The sequence below is a fragment of the Hyaena hyaena genome, unplaced genomic scaffold, assembly GCF_003009895.1.
Source record: "Hyaena hyaena isolate Hyena2069 unplaced genomic scaffold, ASM300989v1 scaffold_281, whole genome shotgun sequence".
Classification (NCBI taxonomy): Eukaryota; Metazoa; Chordata; class Mammalia; order Carnivora; family Hyaenidae; genus Hyaena; species Hyaena hyaena.
This window is the reverse complement of record NW_024080914.1, coordinates 278,199-288,441: the sequence shown is the minus strand read 5'-3', so window position 1 is coordinate 288,441 and position 10,243 is coordinate 278,199.

Below are 10,243 nucleotides of genomic sequence, written 5' to 3'. Positions count from 1 at the left end.
AAAAGGAGACCACACCCTGTCTGGAAGATACCCTACCCTAGACACCCCCCCATCTAAGTATCAGCCCCACCACTAAATAGTGTGCCCAGGGAAAGAGAGGGGCCAGAGTGAAGGGACCCCAGCCCCCCGGTTGTCTCCCAGCAGGTGCTCCAAAGCCAGTGTTGTAGGACCTCATAAAGAGAAGGAAACAGAAGCGCCCTGTCCACTCTCTGGGCGTCAGGCTTCCTGCACCCAGACGACTGCTAACACCAGCTCAGCCCTGAGTCAGCCCGGCTCCAGTCAGCACTTCTGGAACCCCAGGAGCAGGTGAAGGGGCCTCCAGGAAACCGTGGGGCGAGAGGGTCCCCCGCTCTTCCACCTCCCTGCCCCCCCTGCACTGTTGCCCCGGAGGCAGCTCCGGCTTAGGCAAGGCTGTGGTAGAGGCGGTCAGGGACCCCAGACTCAGGGATGTGGCCTGGGGCTGGAAGAGGGACCGAAGGGAAAGAGTGACGCTGGCTCTTCTGGGGGTATTACCAGCAGTGGCGGGGGGGCGGGGGGGAGCGGGAAGAGAAAGATCGGTTGCTCAGTCCAGAGTCAAGGGAAAGAGGATGTTTATGTGTGCGTGTGTGTGCGTGTGTGCGCGTGCGTGTGTGCGCTGGCTCAGGTTCAGAAGCAGGGGTCCCGACGCCTCGGGCAAGTCCTACCTGTAAGTGATGCCAGCAGCAGCAGCAGCAGCAAGGCCTCAGGCCCCCGCATCTCGGCTCCCAGGGACAGGGCACCGGGGCACCAGTCAGAAGGCAGAGCCGCCCAGTGTTCTGACGGTCCGCTGAGTTCTCCCTGGGAGCCGGCTCTAGAGCTGGGTAGGGCACGGCGCCGAAGGCAGGAGCTCCCGGACTCCTCAGGCACTGGCACGCGGGCCTATCCCCCTGGGGTCTCTACTAGGGAACCCAGCCGTGCTCTCCCCGCCTGGCTCCGGCTACCCCCAAAAAAGCCGTGATCGGGAGCTCCGAGCTCCCCCAGAGCTGCTTCCCACGCCGTGGCCAACGACGACGGCAGAAACCTGGGAACCTGCTCAGCAGGTCAGAACAGGTGCGTCTCCGGGGGCTGGGCCTGGCACGGAGACGCAGCAGCCGCCGCCCCCACGGCCTGGGCTCGCTAATGGGCGCCAGGGAGGGAGGGCAGGAGGGAAGGACCCGGCGGGGTGGGGGGGAATCCCATCGTCAGCTCCAGGCTTCACCCGCCAGTGTGGCAGGGGCTGGCGAGGGAGAGGCGAGGTGCGGGGGGCGGGGCAGGAGAAGGCCCGGGGTGGCTCAGAGAGGGAGGCACCAGGCCAGGAGGAAGAGGGGCAAGGCCCTTGTGGGTGGAAAGGAGCCCAAGCATCCCACAGCCCAGCCAGCCTCGCTGCCTCCCCGAGGCCGGGCCAAGTTCCCCAGTCTCCCGCAGGGGCTCAGCTTTGAAGCTGGGCAATCAGAAGGGCCAGAACTGGGAAGTGCGGGACTGGCCCCTATACCTCTTTCTCCAGATGAGAAAAGAGGCCCAGAGAGGGGAGCAGGCTTGCTGGAGGACACACAGCTCAGGTAGGAACACGGTTTTCTCAGACATCTCTATCCTGGAGACAGGGGGCTGGTCCAAAGATGCCTGAGAAGGAGCTTAAGGGACACTGTCCCCGATCCCAGCATATATAGAAGAAGCCGATGGACTGACCAAGAAATGAGCCTCACAGGGTCCTGGTCTCCCTAGCAGGATCCTCTCTCTCAGCCTCCATGCCTCCTCGTTACCCGGCCAGGAGTCTCCAAAGTGCATCAGCACAACACTCCACGGTCAGTTTACCCTTTTATCCCACAGTCATGGGACAAGACTTTGCAAGGTCAATGTCGATTTCAAGTACTCTGCCCTTGTATCCCTGTAAGTCTATTCCTACTTGGAAGCCCCTGGGTTTCCATTCTGGATGCGTACAATATAGCCACCACGTGCACAAAACCTCACTGGCCGATCTAGAATAGACAGAGGAATAGCCAGAGGAAGGGGCCAGGCTCTGGACTCCCTGAAAACTGGGTGACGAGGAGAGGCAAGCTCACTGTCAGACTGGGACCAAAAAAAAAAGGGAAATACTGACCTAACCACGAAGAAAGAAAAAAATATATATATAGGTTAAAATTTGCAGCAGGACCCTTTGTCTGGCCAGAGGCAGGAAGCAGGAATCAAGAGGGTGAGAAAGGGTCATTTTGCATAGAGTGTATTCTCCACACCCCGTACCCCCATCTCCGTCACAATCTTATTCATCTTTCAAAGCTGACCTCACACGCCACATCTTCCGCGGGGCTTTCTCAGCTCCTCCCACCGAAAACGATTCTTTCCACCTCTGTTCTTCCCCAGCCTCTGCCGGTCCCTTTATTATAGCTTGTGCACCCCTAATTTGTGCACCTCTTATCTCCTTAACTAAATGTGAGCTTCGGTTTCAAGAAACATTGATTGGAGCCTGCTGCGTGCCAGGGACTCAGTTAAACGTGTGAAACTAGGGGACAGGACAGGAGCTGTGGTCCGTGAGCTCCTGGAAAGTCAGGCCTGTTCTATAACCTTTGTGACGGTCACCCGCGCCTGGACAGCCCCGAGCGCCTGGTGGGCACCGAACATGCTTCTGGTGAAGGCGTGCATTTGTGAATGAATGGATGTCAGTATGGACAGGGTGGTCAGGGACGGTCAGGGAGGTGGAGACCCCCACTCTCCTGAACGTGAGTCATCACCCGGACTCTAACCCTGCCTCAGGACCGTGACCCCAACCCTCGGCAGTGACCTTGGTAGTGACCCCTTCTTCGAGGGCTATTTCTAGCAGGCTCTCCTCAAGGGCCAGGCCAGTTGCCAAAACCACCCAGCCTCTCTCCACCTCCACCTTGGCAAACCCCCTCCCCTCTTTAGGACTCAGGTCCCCACCTGTGCCAGCGGAGCTGCCTCACCCCGATGCTGCTTTGAGATGCAGTGTCGCAGGGGTGGGGTAGGGCCAGGGGCTATGGGAGGGGGGAGCATCCTGTGTTATAATTATCATTATCACGCCTCGGATCCTATCGCACGGTTTCAGAGGAGCTCCTTTCCTTCCCACGGATTCATCCCTCCTGCTCCGGGAAACCACTGGAGAAACTGAGGCCTGGGACAGCAGTTAGGTCACAGGGTGGGTGTCCAGTTCTGGTTCCCGTATCTCCTCAGCCTTCCTGTTCACAACATGCCCCCAAGCCCTCCACAGGGCAACCAGTCAGGGGGGTCTGTGAGCCCCTCATCCACTCACCCCCGGCTCCAGCCACACGGGGCGCTGAGGGGAGGCAGGACTTGTGGGGGCTGTTGGCGAGGCCAGGGACCCAAGGTGGTCAGGCCGCGCAGCCACTCCAGGCCTGCGCTTGGAGTCCAAGTCTCTCTCTCCCTCATCTAACAAATGTCAATCTCCGAGTCTCTCTGCTCCCCGGGCCCTCAGCCTTGCATGTCTCACAAGGGCCATGCTCTCAGGGAACACGCCCTCATACGCGGGCCTTTCGGTCCCTGTTCTGGGGTGAGGCCTGGGGAAGGCAGATTCCAGGGCTGGGGCTGGAAAAAACCCGGGTTGGGGAAGCCTTTCCAGCCGGGCGCCTGGCTTCCTGCGCTCTGTTCTTTCTTTCCCATCGAACCCCCATTCCCTTCATGCCTCACTACCTACCTTCCTCCCACCCACACTCTGGGCCTGAAGAATGGGGACAACTCAAGCCAAGGTGGCATCCTTAGTATGTGCACGCGTCTGCGCGGCGTCACAGTGCCTGCCTGGCTTGGTTCAGTTACAGACACTCAGGTGAACACTGCTTTGTGCCAGGCTCCATCCAGAGAGGACACGGGGCCACAGAACGCACGGTCCCTGCCCGCCGCGAGCCCTCAGTCAGGGCAGGGGGAAGCGTCCACCGTCAGAGGCCACACGCCTCCGCCATGCATTCCCTTCGTGTCCTCAGCACGTGCGGCGGCCAGATCGGGGCCGTTCCCGCGAGCGGGGCCAAGGCTGCCTATAGCCCGCGTGTGTCCAGGCATCTGCTGACAGCTCCTCTTGGTCTTCGTGGCAGCCTGCACACCTAAGCCAAACCGGTCGGGGTGGGTTGTGCTGAAATTTTTGTTTGTGTCAATGGGACTGCGAGGTGAGTCAGGGAGGGACAAGGATGGGTGGGGTGGGGTGGCGAGAAGAGTGAGAGTGAGGGTCAGGCTGAGTGAGGGGGAGGAGGAGCAGACCGGGGGTGGGGGTGGGGGGAGGGCTGGGCTGGGGAGCCCCGGACGATGGGTTGCAGTAGGAGGAGATGAGGGAGCTCCTTATTGAGTAATGTCCCCATTTGCGGTGAGATCCCCGGTCAGAAAAGAGTTGGAGGTGTGGGGGCGGGGGGCGGGGTGGGGGGAGAACCTTGGGCTTCGGGAGAGCTGACCGCGGATGAGAAATTAGAGTGGATCGAGTTGGGAGCATGAGTGTAGACACCACGTCTGCAACACGTTTCTATACAGCTTTGTTTCTCTGTGCGACACAAAACCTTTCTGACCCTCGTTGCCTTGGCTTCTGTAGTTTGTACAGAAAGGCTTTGGGGGTGCCGACCGACACCGTGGGAGAATATTCCTGACACGGGTTCTGACTCCACCCCCTAAGGCCTAGACTGTTTCAGGTAGAGGCTTCAAGCTCATTTCTGCTCCCTCCTAGGATGCGCCCCTCATACAGAGATTCCTGCACAGAGAATAGGTTCTGGGAGCTTTTCCACCATGGAAACACACCTTAGTCACCACGCCCCTTCCCCCCCTTCCAGCAGCTGGAGCTACACTGTGCCCAGGATTAGGATGGTGGCATCCTGTTTTCCTAAAGATTTCATCTAACCGTTCCATCTGACACGCGCTAAGCTGTTCCTATTTCCCTATTCCGGAGGCCCCGTGCTCCCCAGCACCCAGCCCCGTTCCTTGGTGAGGACCATACTCTGCACTCAGGGGGCCGGGCTTGCTCGTTCCTAAGGAGACCTGAAGCCCAAGTGACCCACGCAGGGGCGATGGCTCCGCCAAAGGCACACGTGGGTCCCGTTTCTCTGTAGGCCTCTGTGCGCCGAGCCCCTCCGCCTTGCTCTCACCCCCTAGGCTCCCCAAGCGTCTGCAAATACAGGGCCGTGAACTCAGGGGCTAGAGCGTGGGGCAGGAGACAGATGCCTTTATTCTTTGGCCTCGTGACTCTGGATGGGGGGGCACTTGGAGAAGGGCTAGAAATGGGTACTGGTGGGTCTAGGAGAGACTAGGAGCCCCGTGGGCATCAGAGCGAGCAGCAAGGGGAGATGCAGCAGCAAGGAAGCCGGAAGAGGAAAGGCAGGCGGGATCCCAAGAGCTCAGACCCCCGAGCGGTGCTCCCTGCATTCTTCCGGCTCCTCCCAGGAAGCCCACCTGCTGGGAGAGTGGAGGCAGCCCCGAAGGGCCAGCCGCTCCACAGAGCCTGCACCCCCAGGGTACCTTCCGGTGCTCCAGGCCTTTGGAGGTTCTCCGGCTCACCCCCAAAGAACAGCCTGGATGCTGGGGGCACGGGGCCTGTCCAGACCAAAGACAGCCACTTCCTGCCATCAGCCTGAGCTCCTGCCACCAGCCAGCGCAGGGGAAAGCAAGCCTCCCGGGCTCTACAATCAAGCGTCAACCTTGGACCAGGTGCTGCGGGCAGCGGGACGGCTGCAGCGCGGAGAGTGGCCCCGCGGATCCAGGGGACCCGGAAGCCCAGGGCTGGGAGAAGCCTGGAAGGGCTGGGAGCTTCCTGAAGAGTGGGGAAGGCGCTACGGGAGCAGAGAGCGGCCAAAGCTGATGGAGCACAAGGGGGAGCCGGGCAACGGGGGGGGGGGGGGGGGGGGGGGGGGGGGGGGGGGGGGGGGGGGGGGGGGGGGGGGGAGGGGGAGGGCAGGGGGAGAGCTGGGGACTCCCGTAATTTGAGGGCACATTTCTTTTGAAGTTTGTTGGCACAATCTTCGCTCTGTGTGGCCTGGGAACATTCACCTGCCCGTCTTGTAAACCCAAGCTCCCTCCTCCTCTCCCTTCCAAGACCCAAGTCACCTCAGACCTGAGGCTCGGGCTGTTTCCGGGGCCAGCGCCCAGCAGCCGCGTGGCTGTCCCGGTCAGAGGCGGTCAGAGGCCAGGACGCAGTGCAGCCGCCGAGGGGCCTAGTCCTGGGTGCCCAGGTTCCATCTTGGCCTGCCCCTCCCCCCCCAGAAGCAGGGCCCAGGCCTTGGGTTTCCAGACGCCCCCCAAGACCCCGCTGCAGCCCAACTCATTCTCAGCCTCACTCCCACCGCACTTGGGAGACCTGCACTGTGTCCTGCATCGCCTTGCAGCCCCGACACACAGTGGGGGCGGGGGCGGGGGTGGAGGTGAGCTGAGCAGGCCCCTGACTCCCCTGCTGAGCATCCCCCAAATGCACCCCCCAAGATGCACCCCTTGTGACTCCCCTCCAGCATCACCTTGAAGCCTGTTTGAACCTCAGTTTCTCCATTTCTAGAAGTGCCATAAGAAAAGAAGGACTAGGGATCAGGAAAGAGAGAGAGAATTCCTTCCTGCGAAGATCAGGTCCTTAAAGGAAAAGCTACAGGAGTTAAGACTGGGATCTGTCGGGTGACACCGCCCCCCGGCCCCCCACCTCCACCCCCCAGCCCCCTTGGCAGTCAGCTTCCCTCCCTGGACCTAGGCCTCCGGCCCCTAAGGTCTTCGGTGGGGCAATCCTATCGCTGAAAATGCCCCGCACGGTGAAGCTCCCTCAGATCCTCATCAGTCACCCATTTACCCTCTGACTGTGCCCCAAACTGGCTGTACAGTCTAGATCACAGCCAAAGGAGAGAAGCCTGGCCCCTCCTGGAAGGTTCCAAGGCTCCTTGAAGGAAAGTCAGATGGTTGGCTCTGTACAGCAAGAGAGAGAGATTGGGATGAGCACTGAGTGTTATGTGGAAACCAATTTGACAATAAACTATGAAAGAAAAAAAAAAGAGAGAGGGAGAGAGAGAGAGCGACAAGTAGATTTGGAGAGAGAAACACAAAAGTAGAAATGGGGAGTGACAGATCTCAAGGCACAGTGAGACAGGTAGAAACCTGGAGAAAGAAAGGAGTCAAGGAGTCGGGGGAGAAACACACACACACACACACACACACACACACACACACACACACGGAGTAATGGATGGGGGGTGGGGGTAATTCAGAGACCAAGACGCTGAGCCAAAGCCTGAAACAGAGACACAAAGACCTAAAGAGAAATGTCTGAATGCCTACTTGTCCTCGGCCACCCTCCATTTCAACCACTCAACAGTGGGACCCAATGACGGCTTCCTCTTCAGTGTCACTGAGTCCCTTAAATAGTCAAGATTTTCGGGGCACCTGGGTGGCTCAGTCGGTTAAGCGCCCGACTTCAGCTCAGGTTATGATCTCACACGGTTCATGAGTTCGAGCCCTGCATAGGACTCTGTGCTGACAGCTCAGAGCCTGCTTCAGATCCTCTGTCCCTGCCCCCAAAATAAACATTTAAAATTAAAAAAAAAAATCAAGATATTCTCCATCCTTACCCCACCTCTCCACCATTCTGTAACTCGCCTGATGCCCCCCCCCCCAACCGCTGAGTTCCACCTTCTCTCAAACTCCTTCCAGGTCATATCACAATCGGACGAGCTGTCAAGACCTGGCCACTTGCAGTCAAGAGCTGGCCTCTGACAGTCTCCTTTCCTGGCCATTCCTCTTTCTGCTTATCCGTGTCCTTATTCTGGCTGAACTGAGAGCACAGCGCCAGAATTAGGGTCAGGAGGTCAATTGACCAGAGTGAGCCGGAAGGGGTGTGAGGGGAAAGTGTAGAAAGGTCAGAGGACGGTAGAAGAGGCGGAGCAGGCCTGAAGGGTGGGACAGGCTGGCAGAAGGGACTGAGGGACACACCGGCAGAAGGGACCGAGCAGGTCCCGAGTGGGCAGCTGTGGCCCGAACAACGCTGAGAACCAGGCATGGCTCCAGGGTCCGGCTGAAGTCAAGGGAAGAGAAGAGAGACTTTTCTGAAGACGGCGGCGCAGGTACAGATCTGGGGCTGGGACCCACATCTGAGGCTGCAGGCATCCTTGTACCAGAAATGGCACTGAGACCCGTCTCAGGGGGAGTGCGTCAGGCTCATGAGACCTCAGGGTGTGCTGCCCCCAGCCCCGGACGGACGCTGTCCCCGGATACGATGAGCAGGTGAAAGCGGGTCAGAAAAGGTGTGGCCCCCTGGCTGCCCATCTCCTGTTCTCTCAACGTCCTCTGTCAGACCCACCCTTCCCTTTCTCTTAACGCCCTTCAGCCTCTGGATCGCTGACAAGGTCATCATATTCAACTCTAGATGCTGCTCTGGGGTGTAAAGTAAGTCATACAAAGACAGACTGGCTGGTGTTTTTTCTTTATCTTTTCTTTAATTTTTTTTTTTTTTTTTTTTTGAGAGAGAGAGAGAGACAGGGCAAGGAGGGGTGGGGCAGAGAGAGAGGGAGACACAGAATCCAAAGCAGGCTCCAGGCTCCGAGCTGTCAGCACAGAGCCCGACGCCGGGCCTGAATCCATGAACCGGGAGATCATGACCTGAGCCGAAGTGGAATGCTTAACCAACTGGGCCACTCAGGTGCCCTGTGGTTTTTTTTTTCTATCTTTTCTCTTTTCTTTTCCTCCCTCCCTCCCTCCCTCCCTCCCTCCCTTCCTTCCTTCCTTCCTTCCTCTTTCTTTTCCTTCCTCCTCCCCCCAACCGCCCCCCTCTCTCTCACTCTTTTTCTTTTTTTTTTTTTCTCACTCTCTTTTCCTTTCCCCTAGATTTTCTTCTCCCTCCTTCAAACTATGGGCTTGATTCAGACTAACCAAAGGTGGATAAATGCCTCAAGCTACTAGATGGGCCTGGAGGGGGCCCCCACCAAGAAGTATGTGAGGTTCAGGCTCTTTATCCACATGAAATGCAAAGTGCTGAGGACTCAGCCAGGGTGGGAGCTGAGGGAAGGAACACAAAGCTGAGAGAGAGAAGCTGGAAAGGCCCTGGGGTGGGGAGTTCCCTGCTCTACCCAGGAGAGGCAGAAAATGAGTCTGGCCAAGGGGCGCCTGGTGGCCTCAGTCAGTAGAGCTTGTGACTCTTGATCTTGGGGTTGTTAAGGTCAAACCCCACCTTGGGTGTATATTACTTAAAATTAAGGTCTTTGGTGGAGTCTGAGGGGCTCAATTGATTAAGCATCCGACTCTTGATTTTGGCTCAGGTCATGATTTCACGGTTTGTGTGTTCCAGTCCCCGGGTTGGGCTCCGAGCTGGGCATGGAGCCTGCTTAAGATTCTCTCCCTCTCTCTCCCTCTACTCCTCCCCTGCTCTGGAGTGCCCTCTCTCTCTCAAATAAAGGAACATTAAATTAAATCTTGGGGGGGGGAAGGAAATGAGTTGGGCAAAGTGAGCATATAGGCCAACAAGGCTGAAGTGACATGACCACCCCGCCCCCGCCCCAGGCAGCTCCTTGCCCAACTCCTAGCTGTTGGGAGGCCAGCCAGTCAGAGAAGTCTTCAAGAGAAGGCTGGCTTTCAGATTTCAGTCAGGGACGTTAGAAGTTGGGAATTTTCTAGAGATTTTGTTACCGTGATCTGGGAAAACTGAGGACTGTCTGGCAGGCTCAAGGAAAGCTGGAATTGGGCTGACAGAGACTTTCGAAGCTCTCATTGGTTCTCCGCTCCGAGGACAAGTGGGAAACAGATCCTGTAACCTTCCCGCACATACTCTGGCCACGCTGTGTGCTCTGAGGACGCGCTCCGTCAGACCCCGGGGTTACAGGCCCGGCCCGCCCGCAGCCCTGGTCCCGTGCAGGTCTCCATTTCAGGGGCATGACTGCCCAGAGCTGACGTGTAGAGGCCACAGGCAGCAGTAGCAGCCGTCACCCCCCTCTGCAGCTCAGGGCTGGGGGCACACGTCCGGCTTCTGTGCTGGGCATGGAAATCTGTCTGCATTTGCTCCTGTGGCCAAACTCCTCGGCTTGGATCTGGGCCTCTTCTCCTTCACTGGGTCCTGGAGGGACAGAGGAAGAAGGCTGGGGACCTGGCTGCAATGAAAGGGAGAGACCAGGGAGAAGCAGGAGTTTGTTTTCTTGTTCTTCTCTCTCCCGCCCCCGCCTCCCCACGACGCCCCATCCAGCTTCCAAGGCTGGGCAGCTTCTGGCCTGGATCTTATCGGGAGAGACTCCCTGCCCTTGATCTCGAGCTCCAGATGCCACAGCACCTCGGTCTCCCTGCGTCGTAGGAG